Here is a 16615-nt window from a genome sequence, read left to right as displayed (position 1 = left end):
CAATTGTTGATTAAAAAAACCTAAATTAGGTAATTATTTAATTCACAGGGATATAATTTATTATATATATTACTAATTTCCATGGTACTCTTTGTGTGCTCTTTTCTCCTCTTGTTTAGGCTTGACTATTTTTTTCTGACTATTGACTACCATAGCAAATATTTCCTTTGAAACACTTTGTTTTTCGGGGTTTTTTTCCCCCTCATATCGCTATCACTGGCCAGCAAAGCATCAATTTTAATCTCATTTGTCATAACAATCAAGCAAATATTGAACAAATATCAAGTGGTGTTTCAGTCATGTTCTATGCCTCTAGCCTTCAAACTTCAGTCTCATTCCTTTGTCTGTTTTTTGTCTTTACCTTGTTCTTATTAAATCAGGTATCCAGGAACATTCTGGCCAACTGTATTGCAGTTGACACCCTAAAGGTATATGTTGAGTTTATCTCCACTGCAATAAATGCTTTAAACTTTAGACACCACTATAAACCTTCCCAAAACTCATTGTCATGTTATTGTTCTCAACTATTTGTGCCTTGTCTATTCCTCACTAACACTTTGAAAATCCATGTAATAGTACGGCATTATTTTTTTTTCCTGTGGCATGAATTATTGAATTGGAAAATAAGGTTTACTTTCTTTCTAAAATATAGTAGAAGGTACTTTTTTTTCTCACTGAGTGACTGTTTTATTTATGCATACAAAAATTTCTTCTTATGTGAAATTATATAATATACTGAATATACAGCATTTTTTGTATTTCTGAACCCTACCTGGCAAACCAAAATAATATGCAGATATATCACATATGGCCTGAGATATAAATAATAAGCACTACTGACTTTATTTTAATTCAAAATGAGAAAAGTTGCAATTTTCAAATAAAAATGTCTTATATCTATATTTAATTAAAATATTCCTTTACTATGTTTTAGCAAACACTTAAAATAAATTAGCATTGGCTTTTAGATTCTGTTCCTATTTTAAATTAGTCCTTTTTTATTTTTCTTTAACTAATTTTTTTCCTTAACATTTAGTCTGAATTGTGTAAGACACACTCCAGTTTTTAGTTGGGGAAGTAAAGGCCACTGTGTTGACCAGATGTAACATGTTTCAATTCCCAGCGAATACAGAGACCCTTCTGTCTGCGAATATCATATTAACTGGCCAGCCCTCAGCCTACTTAGCAAATTATTAGCATAAAAGCGATTAACTGTTTTTCTGTGTAGTACATGCTTTAACATGAAGCCTAGAATATACTCCAGAGTACGCAGACTAAGGATCTAAAACTGTGGGAGTGAAACTTTATACGGCTTACTAAAAGCCCTGAGGTATCTCTGGTGGGTTCCTTCTCAACAAAAGAAAATTGTCAGCAGTTCAACAGAAGTCTCACAAAATACTTAGCAGTGACCTCTCTTCACTTTCATTGCCTGTCTCTGCAGCAGGTAGACTCAGAGTCTTCATTATGTTCTGAGTTTATAGCTCAGCAATATTTCCCCTTACAGATTGCAACTGCTGTTCAGAATGCACAAAGCACAAGCTCCATTTTCCCCATGAGCCTCAGTTGTTTGATGAAGTCAATATAAACAACAGTTTCATGATTACAGCTTTATCCATTTGGGGTTTGTCATACAGCCTGTTTGCACACCCAACTCACCTTTGCTAACAGGGAAAGCTGTGTGCTGAGGGATCTCACAAGTTCAGTCCTTTCATGTCCTCTCTCTTACCTTGCTCCTTTCTTTGTCTTATCTCTTCAGTTTGATGGGCAATAGCCTTCTCTCTGTGGGCTGAGACCTTACATTTAGTAACTCCAAGCTATTTTTCTCTGTATATCTCCAAGCCGCATTTTCTGCCTGGATTCAGTTGATCCTTATTATCCTAGGCATTCTCTCTGTATTAAATTCATTTCTATAAAGGTTTTGCAGACTCTCAGTGACAAGAGGTTTGTTTTTTTGCTTTTTGGGGTTTTTTTTGTTTGTTTTTTGGGGTTTTTTTTGTAAGTAGTTTTATATACTAATTGCATTATGTAAACATACAGAAACATAACTTAGAAGTCGAAATTGTGCTTGAGACTCCGTCTTCCTCCATAGACAAAATTTATTATGAGTAAGAAGTGAATGGATTTCTCTTGTATGCAGAGGTGATTTACTCTACTTACAGGGAAGGACTGACCTGTGTGTAGTGTAGAGAAAATATGCAATTCCCAAGCAGAAATTATGAAACTCATTAATAAATATCACTTTCATACCACTGTCAAACAGGTGCCAATTCTCAGATGAGAAGTCTTGGGAGACTGACATGGCAGCAGAGAGAACATTTTCATTTATTCATGGCTATTTCTTTTTTACAAGAAGGAATGAAGGCTTATATCATTACTACACTAAGAAGCTCCATCCACCAGCTGAGCAGCTTGGAAGTCAAAATGAATAAATAAAGAATCTGGCAAAATCAAAGGATAATGCAAAGGAGAAAAAAACCCCAAAACTACTTAACCTTTAAAGTTAGTCTCAGGGCTTTTCTTTATGTTTGTTTGTTTGTTTTAAAAGATCAGTTTTTAGTATCTCTAAAATTCCACCATTTTGATTTACAGAAGTTGTAATAAGGATAACATTTGCTCCATTTCTCAGTTTGAAACAGTTTTGTAGGTGTTCAACATTCAGTGAAACAGTACGAAGGCACAACCTTCACAAATTCATCCAAGGTGACTATTCCTTTGGGCTATCCTCCTCTAAAATACCTTCAAATTTCTCTGAAAATTTTAAATATGATTTGAAGAAATGTGAGTTGAGTTCTAAATGTCCATTCAAACCAGCCCCTCTATTGAGCTTGTTTCTAAGGTGGAGCTGTAAAAAAATAAATCTGAAAAAGAAAAGAAGGAGGAAGACATTATACCTTTAGCTAGTTTCTAAGGTTGATACACCAGGTTTAGAAGAGGTACTTCTCATATGGGGAATAAATACTGGCAATAAAACCAATTATGACATCTGCAGATTGTGAAATTCCACATAAGATTTTTGAGATATTTGCACAGTCGTAATATATTTTACAGTTACATTTTACAAATGTGAAGAGAATAAAAATGAAAGCCCTTGACAGTCTGGAGAAAAAATATTACTTTCTGATTGCTGGATGCAGCATTTCTACTTCAAGGTTTTTCATTTCAGTGTATTTACACAATAAATTTGGGTCATTTCAAATTGCAGCTCTGAAAATTTTCTAGTGAGAAGCAGAGGTTTGGATAAAGGAACTAAATATAAAAAGTTGTACCACAAAAGTAATTTGGCATTTGTATAGTGGTAAACTTACGTTTAAATTTTTCCCCAGATAGAGAGTCATAAATGCCAGAGTTGTCAGATAAATTACTAGAAAATCTAGCAAAAAATGCCTAGATAAAATAATCTGACCAAAATAGACAGTTCTAGCAGCATCTTTATGTTAAATTTATAACAGGTGAACTGAAAATTATGTTCATGAAGGTCAGAGGATGTCTTTATCACAATGTTGGTGTTTCAGTAATCTTTTATTCACAGTGTAATTAGAAAATTCATAGCATGACTAGATTTTTGTATTTTCTCTCATATTTCCTCTCTATACTATAGTTTCCCTTCAAACTTTCTTCTACAAATATGAAACTTACAAACAAATAAACACAAGTTATACACTTAGATCATAAAGACCAGAAAATATTTTTAAAATGCTATAAAATTAGATATTCCTACATGATGAAAATGGAATCCCTCTCTTTGAATAACATCTAAAGTTCACTGTTATGCTACAAATGGGAACATAGAGGTATTCTTTTGTTATAACTTGGGTTTTTTTCTGAAGCAGTACAATGAACATTTTTTACTTCGTTTTGATTGTACTGAGCATTAATTAAAATGTTTTGCATAGTTTCTTTTAGTAGTGACATTTAGAAAATTGGACAAAAGGCACCGTGTCTGATAGTGAATAATGTCTTTGCAACCATCAAGGTGAGACAAAAGCAATATCAACTATAAATCACTATAACAAAATAAATTAACATGGAGAGATAATGTTGTGTTTGAACAAGTGCTACTTCCTAACCAAGGAGCTTATTCTGAGCCTAAAGCAGGCTCAGTCTTCACAGCTTTGCTGCAATCCATTTTAATATTGATAGAAACACAGAATACGAGTTTTAATCTGATCATAAAGTCTTTCTTCTCTTAAGATCAAACTAAAGCCCTTCTCTGATATTACTGCCCACAATGCCATTGACAATTATATGTGAAATAATACAATTTTTAACATGAATTGCAGCTCCTCCAAGAAGCAGAACTGGTGCATTAGTGCCACAGTACTGCTGAACCAAAGCATGAATATAAAACAACCCATTAAATGGCTGTCCTATGACCAGCTTGTTTGCCTGATCTCTCATTCTTGTGGAAATGGACATGACTCCAAATTCAGTAAAAAACTTGACAACATGTTAGGCTGCAGTGTGAGATTTTTTTTTTCTGGACTGTGGTACAGTAGATGTATTGTTCTGTACAATAATGAACAACAATGAATTTTCATTTCTTTTGCCTTTCAAAATGTAAGCTCTTAAAATGCTCATGAAAGGAAAGAAAAGAATCAGAATACAAATATAATATGAGTGTGTTTCTGTATGCAGAGTAAAGTGAGAAATGCAATTCTTCTTTTTTTCTGTTTGTGCATCAAACATGCCTGGGGTTTGAGAATAAAGAAAATTATATGTAACAAAATAAAAAATTGTTTATTAATTTCCAACTCCAAATCAGAATATGATTGGCTCAGTCTAGAGCCAATCTTTATTTTCATTTGTGCCATAACAAAAAAAACACCATCTAGGTGTAATAAAATATATTTATACTCATTAATTTTAGGATGGTATTTGTGCCTAACAAGTAAAAGAAAAAAATCAGTCTTAGAGACTCATGTACATTCACATTCTAAAGACATTTCATTGTGGCTGTGTGTTTTTACAGCACATGTTTCTGCTCAAGAATAAAAAGGTGAAATATTTATTAGAGATTATAAAAACAGATTATAACAAACTGATTCTACTTCACTTTGCAAGAAAATTTCCAAATGCTGTAATTCTTTGTGAGGGAGAATTAATCATGCTGTATCGCTCTTTCCCAGGAGACGGAGTTTCTCACAATCTCTGGAAACCCAGACAACAGAGAAGCTGCTTGGAAAGAAGAAAAGCAGGCAACTGAGGCTTCAAGCTCCCAGGTCAATGGGCCTCCTGAGTGACTCACAGCAGAGCCAGAAAGCCAGGACCTTGCACAGCCACACTGACAGGCAGCCATGCAGATGTCGTGCAAATACCCAGATCTTTTTATCACAGTCTGTTTTCCAGCAGAGGGCTGCTAAGGGATGTGTGACTCTGCAGAAGGCTTTCATTTTCACAGCGTAGAAAATTCAGGAAAAGAAGAATTTCATATATAATCTGGTTTTAATTCTACCTCATAAAAGTCTGCTTAGACAACTCAGAAATTTAGTAGTTTGATTTCAAAATGTGCAACACATCAGGATTTGGCCTTGTGTTGTTCAAATATTATTGAAACATCAAAGGAAATTAAGTCATTAAGTATTCTCTAGTGTTTTAATGCCACAAATATTGCTTTGAGTTATTAATGTTGCTATAAGCTTTTACTAGTAATAATTGAAAATAGGGAAAATAATGATTTCTGTGGTTTCAATCATAACATGAATGCCAGTCTTGAGCTGAAAACCTCTTGTCTGTTCTGCTTTCTTTCAGAAAAAAAGTTTTTCTTTTTTTGGTAAAAATATAGCCTATTAAAGCTTGTAAAATTTTAAAACAGTACTCTTGACTTGAAGAGAAAAGAGAGGGTTTGGGAAGCAGCTAGCTTTCTCATGGCAAGCATAGGGGAAAGAGTGGGTGTTACCTCTGCTTTGGGATGCCTCCTCTGCTGCAGGTGGGAGGGTGCTGCCCTTGCCTCCTTCAGCAAAGATCTTGGGTCAAAATTTGAGTAGCAGTTGACTTGAAGTTCTGGAGGGAAGGTCAGTGAGCAACCCACATGAGAGAAATGGACTAACCTGACATTCTACAGAACTGCTATCATCAGATTACTGTTCCACATTTTCAACTGGTGTCACTGCCGTAGTAATCCTACAGAATTGCAAATAAGAAGCAAATTCCACACGGCATGAATAAGAAAAAAGATCAGTTCATGAAGTTATTTCCTGTATAATGTGGTCCACCACACCAAAATGTCATAGATTTTCTATGCAGAATTTTTTATAAAGCAGATTATGTTGTTAAGATGTTTTACTGAGCTCTTGAGGCAAATGATTTCTGCTTGAAATGATTTTACCTGAGTTCTAGCTCTGCAAGAAGTTTGGAAAGGCCAGTAAGCAGAACAACGATCTCAGAAGTATGTCAAAGGCAGGTGTTTAAATTAATGTACAATTCATTTTACTGCATATCTAATTTCTTACAAATCATGAAAAATTTCCTTCTCTATGTGGGCATTTATACAGACTATTAGATCTAGTTCTAAATCATTAACCCCTCCAAGCTGCAGTTATTCATAATGTATAATGTAGCTTCCTTCTACATTTCCCTTTCTTGGTGAGTTCATAAATGTTCGTTTTACTTTTTAAAAACTCAGTTAAATAAAACAGAAGTTATTAATACACACAAAGCTTGAGTTCATTCATTTGTACAGGCAGGGAAAGTTGTCACTTAGCTTTTTCTACAATGGTATTTTTCAGAGCACTTTCAATGAAAGCTGAGAGAAATAAGGAAACTCTCAATTGCCCTCTGTAAGCAAATGAGTACCCTTCTTCAGGGCATAAGTCAATCTGCAGTCAGCTCAGGAATTTTCCTTTGGATGTATTTACTCCATTATAGAGAAACTCCGACTTGCATTTTACCTGAAAGGTAAAAGTAAAAAGGTACTTTGTGCTGTTGCCAGCAGCTGTGAAGCATTATGCAGGGTTGAAGAAAACATATCCTGCATATATTTTGTGCATGTGTATTTACATGTAGTTGATATTTGTGATGTGACCAGCCTTTTTCATCTAATTTTTTTTTTTAAAGTGTAGAAGAACCTCATTTTTCTGACTTCTTTAAGCAAGGTGATCACTGAAGCACATCCTACAACCTCTCCCTCCACGAAATGTAGCTAGTATGCTCTCCTGTTGCAAGCCAGTCCATCAATTCCACAGCCCTTCAACAAAAATCTCCTGCATCTGCCCTCATGAGAGAGGCATTCCCCCATTTTGAGAAATTCATAAGGACAAAAGCATTGTAGTCAGTATGACTGCAGCCTTAAGCACAAACCCAAGGATAAGGCACATTGCAACAGTTTATCTAGGAAAGCCTGTCATTTATTTGCTTCAGATATTTGTGATAAAGAGCAAGTAAGAGTATGATCTTCAAGCTCAGCTCCTCACTGTTTTTTTGTGGGTTTTTTGTTGTTTTTTTTTATGTTTTTTTTTTTTTTTTTTTTTTTTTGGTTTTTTTTTTTGGTTTTTTTTTTTTTTTTTTTGTTGTTGTTGTTGTTCCTGTAGTGAGTTAGAAAAATAATAAAAACAACAACAAAAAAAAAACCCAAAAAAAACAACACAACTTTTTCAGAAATTCTACTTGATTCTTGAGTGTGGCAGGCACATAAACCTGCCACTCATGTCAGTGAAGCATCAGATGTGCAGCTTCAGCAGTATGTCAAGGTTTCTCTGGGCTGTTATTATGTACAGGGAGACAAAGTTAGCTGCATTGTGTAAGGGATGCCCCTAAAGGTCAGTGTAAATGTCACTGCACATTAGTACAATAGCATATTGTGACTGCAAGGTATGCAAGAAAACATTTCTCTCTGTCTTACCTCGGCAATAAACAACACTGAATATTCACAGAACAGGAGTGCTTTAAGAAACTTTGTGCTGCTATTATTAATATTTTGTACCCTATAATTTTTATGGCAAGTTTCTACAAAGGAGGAGGATGAGGAGTTCTTTAGCAGCATTTTACAGAGAAGAAGGTTGAAGTAATTTGTTTCTTTCACTAAAATGGAGTGACCTGAGAAAGTAAAACTGAAAGATTCATTTTGTTCCAAGACCAAAAATATGAGAATGATCTCATTATTACATCAAACCTCCAAACAATGAGAAACCTTGGCTCAGTGTTATAGCCTACATTTTTAAAATTAATTTGGATTTAATGTTCTTTAGGGTACTGCCTGAAACACAAATTTCCTTAGGAATTCTCAATAACATTGTTCATAAACCTAGTTTTTTCTCTCATTTTCATGTTTTCTTGTGCTCTTTTCAGATCTGTTGAAGGTAGTCTCAACTTTCGTTATTTTCCTGTACCTCTCTTTCATGTGCACTAGTTGAAATTTCAGAACAGACTTTTATAAACATCCTGAAATCTTTTAATAATAAAGAGATTTTTCTAAGTGCTTAACAGGCCTCACCAGCCAGGGACTGTCCCAGTGCAGGACAGTCAGGGCTCACCAAGGCAGACTCAGGTGCAGGTATCAGGCACCTCCCTGGGGACAGGTCCAACCAGGCTGGGATACCACCCTGCAGGTGGGTGTTAGTCTCGTGTTAGGAGCTGGCATACAGAGACAACCCCATGACTCACTGAAGGGATGAATCTTTCTAGGTGGGATGAGGAACAGCTGGTACATAAAGAGCACTCAGCATTGCAATTTTTAAACCAGAGGTGGCTGTGGGATCCCCCTTTTTGGTTATCACCAAACTGCAAGTTAGGCTTAACTATAAATAACATGAAATGGCACCCTCAGGCTGCAGTTCCTCACTACAGGCTGAGGGAAATTCGGGCTGCATGCCTCACTGCCCACCTTCAGCAGCAGCGTTCAGGAACTGCAGTTTTCACTCACTCTTTCAGCAAGAAAGCCTTTTGTGAGCAGGGAGAGAGCTCCTTGCCTTCTCTCACAAGTTATGCTGCTCATTTAACCATAGGACAAGATGTCAGCCTACTATGAAAGGCCACTGGGTTTTTTCTTATTGAAGGAATACTATAACCATGCTTGAGCGAAGTGCCATTCCTAAAGAAACTGGAAAGCAATACAACATAACAAAGTAGTATGTTCATACACCTTTCAGGACAAAAGAATAGCTACCATAAGGACTCGGTGATATGTGCATTCTCTGAGTGTTCAGAGGGTGAGGGACTGTGGCATCTTGCTATCTTTATAAAGCAAGCAAAGGCTTCTGCCCCTCTGAGTGATTCTGGCTTTTGTTACTTAACTGAGCTATGTTTGAATGTTTTAGGAAAAATATAGATATGCTTTTGTGGCCAAAGGTCAAGCCTTTTTTAGGGCTGAAAGTCAATGCAATCTCTTTAAAGCTAAATTGTTCACTGAAGTAGGACTGTAGAATCCCAAATATTGTTTTTATTAATTTTCTCTGTGATCTTGGAAATTCCTCTTAAGAACGGATGGATTGAAATTAAAACAAGTTGTGTAGGCAACAGATAAGTTTTACTGCAGTATAATAAGAATGCTTATGGAAACTATATGAGACTTTGAATTCAATCTTGAGTACAGGGATATGCACAAAACCAATGGCGTTGTGGGGTCTGTTATTCAGATTATTAAACCTTTTTAATAACAGTGAAGATTGCCCAAGTCACAAAGTCCAAATACTGTCTGAACAAATCTGGAACCTATCAGCTGAATCAAACCACAATGGGAATTGTGTCTCAAGGTAAATAATGTGTACATCTTAAATAAACTGTAATTGGCTAATTAAATAATTTCAAAAACATTGCAAAGGCTAGGGCTATGTTATTTAATTTTAACTACTGAATCTAAAGTCTCCCTGCAGTATCAAATAATGTCATATTGTAATTAAATTCCCTCTCTGAACTAATAGAAATCCTTAAAAAATATGACGATGAAAGCAGCTAATTAGAGCTAGCAAATATAATTCAAAAAATTAATAAAATGAAAATGCCTCTGGTTAATATTAAAAATGGCATATTTCTTTGATACTTTAACTAAAATGTCCTGCTCAAAATACATAAATAAAAAAGGTTCAATCATCATCTTTCTTGAGTAGAGTATTAAAACAATCATGCAGATGATTGCTGAATTACAATCCTAATTCAAATCTATTAAGAGAATCAAAGGAATGGTTATCACTCAAATGCTCCATGGACAGTCAAAGAAGCAGACACTGGCATTTTGTGTGTGGAGAAGGGTGTGAGGCTCCTGGTGGTCAGGTAAAAAAAAAAAATAAAAGACCATTGAGGATGTATTTGAGCTACTGATAAATTCACTTGTTTGTAACAAGGAAGAGTTTCTATCATTTTCTGTCTTCTTCTTTTCAAAATTAGACTCTTTCACATTCTCTGTGTGGAGAAAGATCCTCACAAAACAGAGATGATACAAACATAAACTCATAATTCTCTATTGAATCTCTACCTGGGGTCTTCAAGAAGAGACAGTGCACAGGTTGTTTTACACAAGGGGCACACCAAGGCAAGGCATGAAACCCAGAGACAAAATATCTTTTTTGCTGACAAATAAATGAAAACTTTCCTAATATCAGTGGATAGGACTGATAAAGAATTTTCAAATCCAAGTGTGACCTATTTCTTCCTCCCAGCTGAATCAATTATTCTAGATTCAAAAGAGCCAAGCACAATCTCTCCTTTTGCTCCTCACCTATTCCAATGGATATATTAATGGATGGGTTAAGACTGTATGTAGACAAATCTGTCTCAAGATGTGCTTTTCATTAAAAGCAAATTGAATTGTCACTACCACAAGTATGAAGCATGCGGACTTGATTGTCCTGATATGAGAAAGACAGAGAAACACAAGGGTTTAAAAGTGAATCAGGGAGAATTTTAAAGAAGTAGATCTGTCTTAAGCCATCCTAGCATCTGCTGCTTCTGGCTGATGTCAAATTTTCTTCTTCCCTCTAAAATCAGATTTAATCTATTTTTTTCCCCCATGCTCCTTGTTTTTTGCTGTGTATAAAAGCAAGTCAGACTTTATATACATACAAACCAGGAAGCAGGACCATAGCTATCAGGTCACTTGGTTCAATCTACTGCTTGGAAATCTTAAATGGAAAATCTCACAACCCTCTTCCCTTCCTCCTGGATGTTTCATCTGATGTGACAGCTACTCTGCCAGAACTGACCTGAGGGTGGTTCTGCCTGTGTTTGCAATCTGTGACCCAGGCAGTCCCACTAAAACTTGTGTCTGTATGCTTGAATAAGTATTTAGTCCAAATTCCTTGTTGATTGGTACCATATCTTGGTTGATTACCTTGAAAGCAGGAAAGGGTTTTTGCTAATACCTTTTGGTAGACTGAATAGTTTTGATGAACTCACAGATACAGATTTTATTTTTGGTCTGTGTATAATATAGAATCTATGACCATTTTTAGCATATTTTTTGTCGTACTTTTATTTGAGTTGCACTCATCCCGCAGTTTCAATCTGTACTATATCAGCATATTTCAGTGTTACATGATAAAATAAAATTAGTTTTCAGCAGGAAATCCCTCTATTTATTGAATCCATATATGCAGTTTTCCATTCAGATGTCAAATATCTGTAGCCATGCATTTAAAGTATGAGAATGTCAGATGTAACAGGTCACTGAAACATGAAACATTTATGGGAATGGACCAATTCAAACAATGAAAATAATTATTTAGGATATTTTAAGGGTGTTTGTTTAATCTGAGGGGATGGGGGCACAGGTGACTTGGTTTTGTTTTTAGTTTGAAGGGGCAATACATAACAATATTAAAAAAAAGAGTAATTACAGGCCAATGTTGGTAAGTTTTAATAGACGAATCTTAGAATATTAATGGAAGCTAAGATTGTATTAAAATGGAAAAATCTTTTCTCAGCTGGTTTTTGGTGTTGTTTCCCACCCTGCCTCCTCCCCCATGTTATGCACCATCACAACAGAATGTTAGTTGTGAATCCAACTTTTCTGTTAACTCTCTGTAAGCTAGTAAAGTAAACTTTTCTGTTTCTGTATGCTTAATACTGCCATCTTCTACATTACTATTTCTAAATCTATGTGATAGGACTGATGAATCTCGCAAAAAATTTTTATCCTCTACCACATAAAACATAACCCTAGGTGGAAAGTGGATTGTGTTGACTGTGCAATGATGAGGAATAAAATACAGATAAAAAAGTGCACATAACTCCACATGCACAAAACTAATACTTGTGTTTCAAGCAAGAAGTAATTTTCCACAGAAGACCTATCCTCTACAAGATAATAAATAATTTTAAGTGATAATATAAAGCATTTTTTTTCACAAACAATAAAATTCCAAGGCAAAGTATCATGGAGAAACTCCATGATGATAACATTTTTCAGAGTTGACAAGACAAACTGCTTGTACAATGATAAAAATACGATTGTTCCATACCAGAGTCTGGATTTAGTAATTTAGTATTTTAAATGTGATTTTCTTAAAGGGCTATGTATTTTTTTCACAAATAATAGAATTATTTAACAGTTTGTCTACATCAGTTTGAAGTAACACTAACAAAAAAGTCCTGTACAGAAAATCAAAATCTGAAACATATGTTCATCCTTTTTCCAGAGTTAATTTATTGCAGTTTATTTGAAACGCAAGTCAGTTAAAAATCTAATAAATTATTTTATTAACAGTTTCATAATAAAATCAGACTGACAGAATATTATTTTTTTAACAACCTGAAATCAGATTAGAAATCAACAAAAAGAATATTTTTTTTTTCTTAATGAACATCATGAAAAACTATACTGGAAATAAAAATAAAAAATCAGCAGATATTAGAATGGCTTAAAACTGTAACCCAGAAATAGGCAGTGGAGGCCATGAATTTATGTTCATTTGGAGGACCTGGTGTTCTGCTAAAAGGCTTTTAATTCAGCTTCCCCTACAAGTTATCCTTGAGAATTTTGCAGAACACTACAATTCAAAACTGCTGTTTTGCCTTGCTTACTGCTATAATGTGTCTTTTCAGTTTAGAAGAAATTCTTTAAAAGTGTTCATATGAACATTATGAGTTCTACAAGTATTTTTACTCAGCTCTGAATTTGTTTCCTGTTACCCTCAACAAAACCAGCTGCTGGAATTTGAATATAACTGAACAAATAAGGCTAACAATACTGATTTTCTTAAGGCCAGAAAACACCATCTTATCTAATTTCATTGTAGGAAAGGTTGATTGTGTGAATGTCCCTGCTTAGTTAACAGGCACTAATTTGAATGTGATGAGTAACACTTAAAATGTCATTATGCATTTTTTATGTTTCCATCCCATCTGCTTGGCCTATTTCTCTCTCTTTTTTTTTCTTTACATTTTTTTAATGTGTCTTTTTATTTCTTTCCAGATTAATTCAAATAATGATACAGTTTTTGTTACAATAAAATGCTTAGTAGGGAGAACATTTTAAATCAAAGTTAGTTTTAAACTACTAAACTAACAAACACTATCATAATCTGTCTAGCTGGGTCACCTGGTCATAAAATGAAATCAAGTTGGTCAAATAGGAATTAATTTTTCTAAATTCATGGCAGCTGGACCTGATCCTCTGGTTGTCCTGAACTTGCCACATAATCATACTAAAGATAATCTGTTAATAATCTTTCTGGGCACTTAGGTCAAGGCCTGTAGTTTTTCAGACCCCACTTCCAACCCTTCCTGAAGGAGGGCATCTCATGGGCAAGCCTCTAATCTTGTCAGTGCTCCCTGGCTAGCCAGGACTGATGATAAATGATTGAGAGTGGCTTGATGAGCTCTTCCATCAGCTCTGTCAGCACCATGAGATGAACTGCATCCAATCCACTGACTTGTGGGTGTCTAAGGGGTTCAGCACATCACCAGCTATCTGCTTCTGGATTGCAGGGGTTCAATTCTGCTCCCTGTTCCTGTCTAACAGCTCAGGGGGCTGGTTCCCCAGAGGAAAACTGGGCTTTCTGTTGAAAAGTGAGGTAAAGGAGGCATTAAGGACCTCAACCTTTTCCTCATCCTTGATGACAAGGTACCCCCATCATCCAATAAAGGATGGAGATTTTTCTTTACTCTCTTTTTGTTGTTGATGTATTTATAAAGCCACTTATGATTATCTTTTATAGCAGTGGCCAGATTAAGTTCTAGCTGAGTTTTAAACTTTTCTATCTTCCTCTTTACATGAACTAAAGGCACCCTTGTAGTCTTCTGGAGCTGCTGGTCACTTTTTCCAAAGGTCATAAACTTTCTTTTTTTTCCCTGAGTTCCAACAAAAGCTCCCTATTCAGCCAGGTCAGTTTTCTTCCTTGCAGGCTCATCTTTTGGCACACAGGGATAGCCTGTTCCTGCACCTTTATGATTTCCCTTTTAATGTGAGTCCAGCCTTGCTAGACTTTTCTGTTATCAGGAATTATTTCCCAAGAGACTTTCTGAACCAGTGCCCCAAACAGGTCAAAGTTCATCCTCCAGAACTCCAAGGCAGAGGTTTTGTTGACCCTCTTCCTTACTTCACTAAGAACTGAAAACTCTGTCATTTCTTGGTGCCCAAGGTGGCCGCTTACCACCACATCCCCCACCAGCCTTTCTCTGCTTTCAACCAGCAGGTCTAGCAGGGCATTACTCCCTTCTAGGATAATTTACCAGCTGTATCAGGAAGCTCCACACACTCCAGGAACCATCTAGAACTGGGTCATCCCAACTGTGTTGAGTTTCCAATTGACATCCAGCAAGTTAAATTCTCTCACGAGAGCAAGGGCTGGCAATCGTGAAACTGCAGCCAGGCACCCCTAGAATACTTCATCTTCCTCTCCATCCTGCTTGGGTGGTCTATGACAGACTGCCACCGGAATGCTGCCTTGATGGCCTTGCCTCTGATTCTTATCCACTCGCACAACCTCTTTTTCACTATCCTTGAGCTCTTTCAAACTACTACTAACATACAGGGCCACCCCATCGCCTCTCCTTTCTTCTGTGTGCCTTCTGAAGAGCCTGTAGCCCTCCACTGCAGCGTCCAGTCATGTGAGTCATTCCACTGCACTTCCATGATAATGTCTATGTTACATCTTTCCTGCCACACCCTGGCTTCCACCTCCTCTGTTTGTTATCCTTACTGTGTGCACTGGTGTACATGAACTTAAGCTGGGCTGCCAATTTCACCCCCAACACTGAAAAGCCACTCATTTCTAGTGAGACCAGTCTTATCTCCTTCCTCCTTCAAATCTAGTTTAAAGCCTTCTCAATCAGCCCTGGCAATTCATGGAATAGAACCTTTTTAAACTGGTCAATCCTGTCCATCCATAGAGTGGTGCAGTGCCTGTGTCTGTGTCACCCGGCTCATCCAGCCCTGGCACCACGATGACACTGGTGGTTCTTGGCTGACCAAAAGCAGGGACGTGGCGAAGGCAGGAGATAAAAGGTGGGACTCTTCGGAGACAGGGCTACAGAGTTTATTGGATCAGGGGCATCCTCACCCCAGGGCTCTGTGTCAGAAGAGACCCTGAGAATGTGAGGGGAGCAACTTATAAAGGGGGTACAGCAACAAACCAATAACAGAAAAGTAAGGAGTGACTCCTAACATGACATACAGGTGCAACATCAAATCATAACCAAATGGGAGGGGGCTCCCTTGGTTCTGCCCAATCACTCGATGCCTCTCTTGGAATTTTCTGCACGCAGAGAGAGGTCCCAGAGTGACTGACAGGACCAGAGGGTTGTGTAACTAATGATTGACACAATGAATATCTGACAAACAACTTGGGGATGAACAAAGGAAAAGGAACAGGACGGGGGTACAAAGAACAAACCATTTTACATTGCACTTTCTGGAAATAACTCATATAACAGAACAAGCAAAGTAAAATCCAAAACATGCACCTCCACAATACAGTAGGTCTGGTCCTATACAAACCACTCCATGATTAAAAAAGTCAAAATTCCATTGATGACATCAGTCTTTAAGCCACATATTCCTCAGGTGAGTTGTTCTGTTCCTTTCATCATTCTTCCCTGCTGCTGAAGGGGTTGAGGGAACACAACACCTGTGCTCCTGTCCCTTCAACAAGCTGTCACAGTGCCCTGAAGTTCCTTTTGATTGTCCTGTGACTTGTCAACAATGTCACTGCTGACCTGGGCAAGCAGAAGTGGATAATAATCAGAGAGCCAAACGAGTCCATCATATCTCTTACTTCCCTATGGGATGGATCTGGTTGGCACACAGGACCCTTAGTTACCCTCAGAAGGGAGTCACCTACAACTTAAGACCTTTTGCCTTATTTCTTAAGAACTTTTTAATTGGATTTAGAAGTGCAAATTTTTTCATGCTTCAGTGTTCCTTCTCCTAAACATGCAGAATAATATTATGTGTAGATAATTCATCATTATCACTGTTTTTCTCCTTGACGCAGTGAGTTAATTTACAGAATAACATTATATATATTTTGTCTTTATTGTTACTTTATGTAAATCCTTCAACAGTTTTGGCCAAAATACATAGCTGGCAATGATAGCGTTCAATTGAAAGGGGAAATCCCACTTCCATACAAACACGTGACATTTTTCTCAGTTGATTGTTGTAGGAGAAAAATGTTGTAGACCTGATTGCAATTCAATTCCTTGGTAAAATATTTATTTTGCAATAATAATTAATTTTAATTAA

At 36.5% G+C, this 16615-nt stretch overlaps 1 long non-coding RNA gene across 1 annotated transcript in view; it reads right to left on the bottom strand.

The window, feature by feature from the left end:
* LOC136365615 (uncharacterized) overlaps positions 1-7513 on the bottom strand; it is a 333496-nt gene extending 325983 nt beyond the window's left edge. Inside the window, exon 1 of the long non-coding RNA XR_010744379.1 lies at positions 7410-7513. This is a non-coding gene — a long non-coding RNA (uncharacterized lncRNA). The remainder of the gene's footprint in view (positions 1-7409) is intronic.
* Positions 7514-16615: the final 9102 nt, after the last annotated feature.

The sequence above is a fragment of the Sylvia atricapilla genome, chromosome 1 (genome assembly GCF_009819655.1).
Source record: "Sylvia atricapilla isolate bSylAtr1 chromosome 1, bSylAtr1.pri, whole genome shotgun sequence".
Lineage (NCBI taxonomy): Eukaryota > Metazoa > Chordata > Aves > Passeriformes > Sylviidae > Sylvia > Sylvia atricapilla.
The sequence above is the reverse complement of the archived record's forward strand: the minus strand, read 5'-3'. Positions and strand labels throughout refer to the sequence as shown.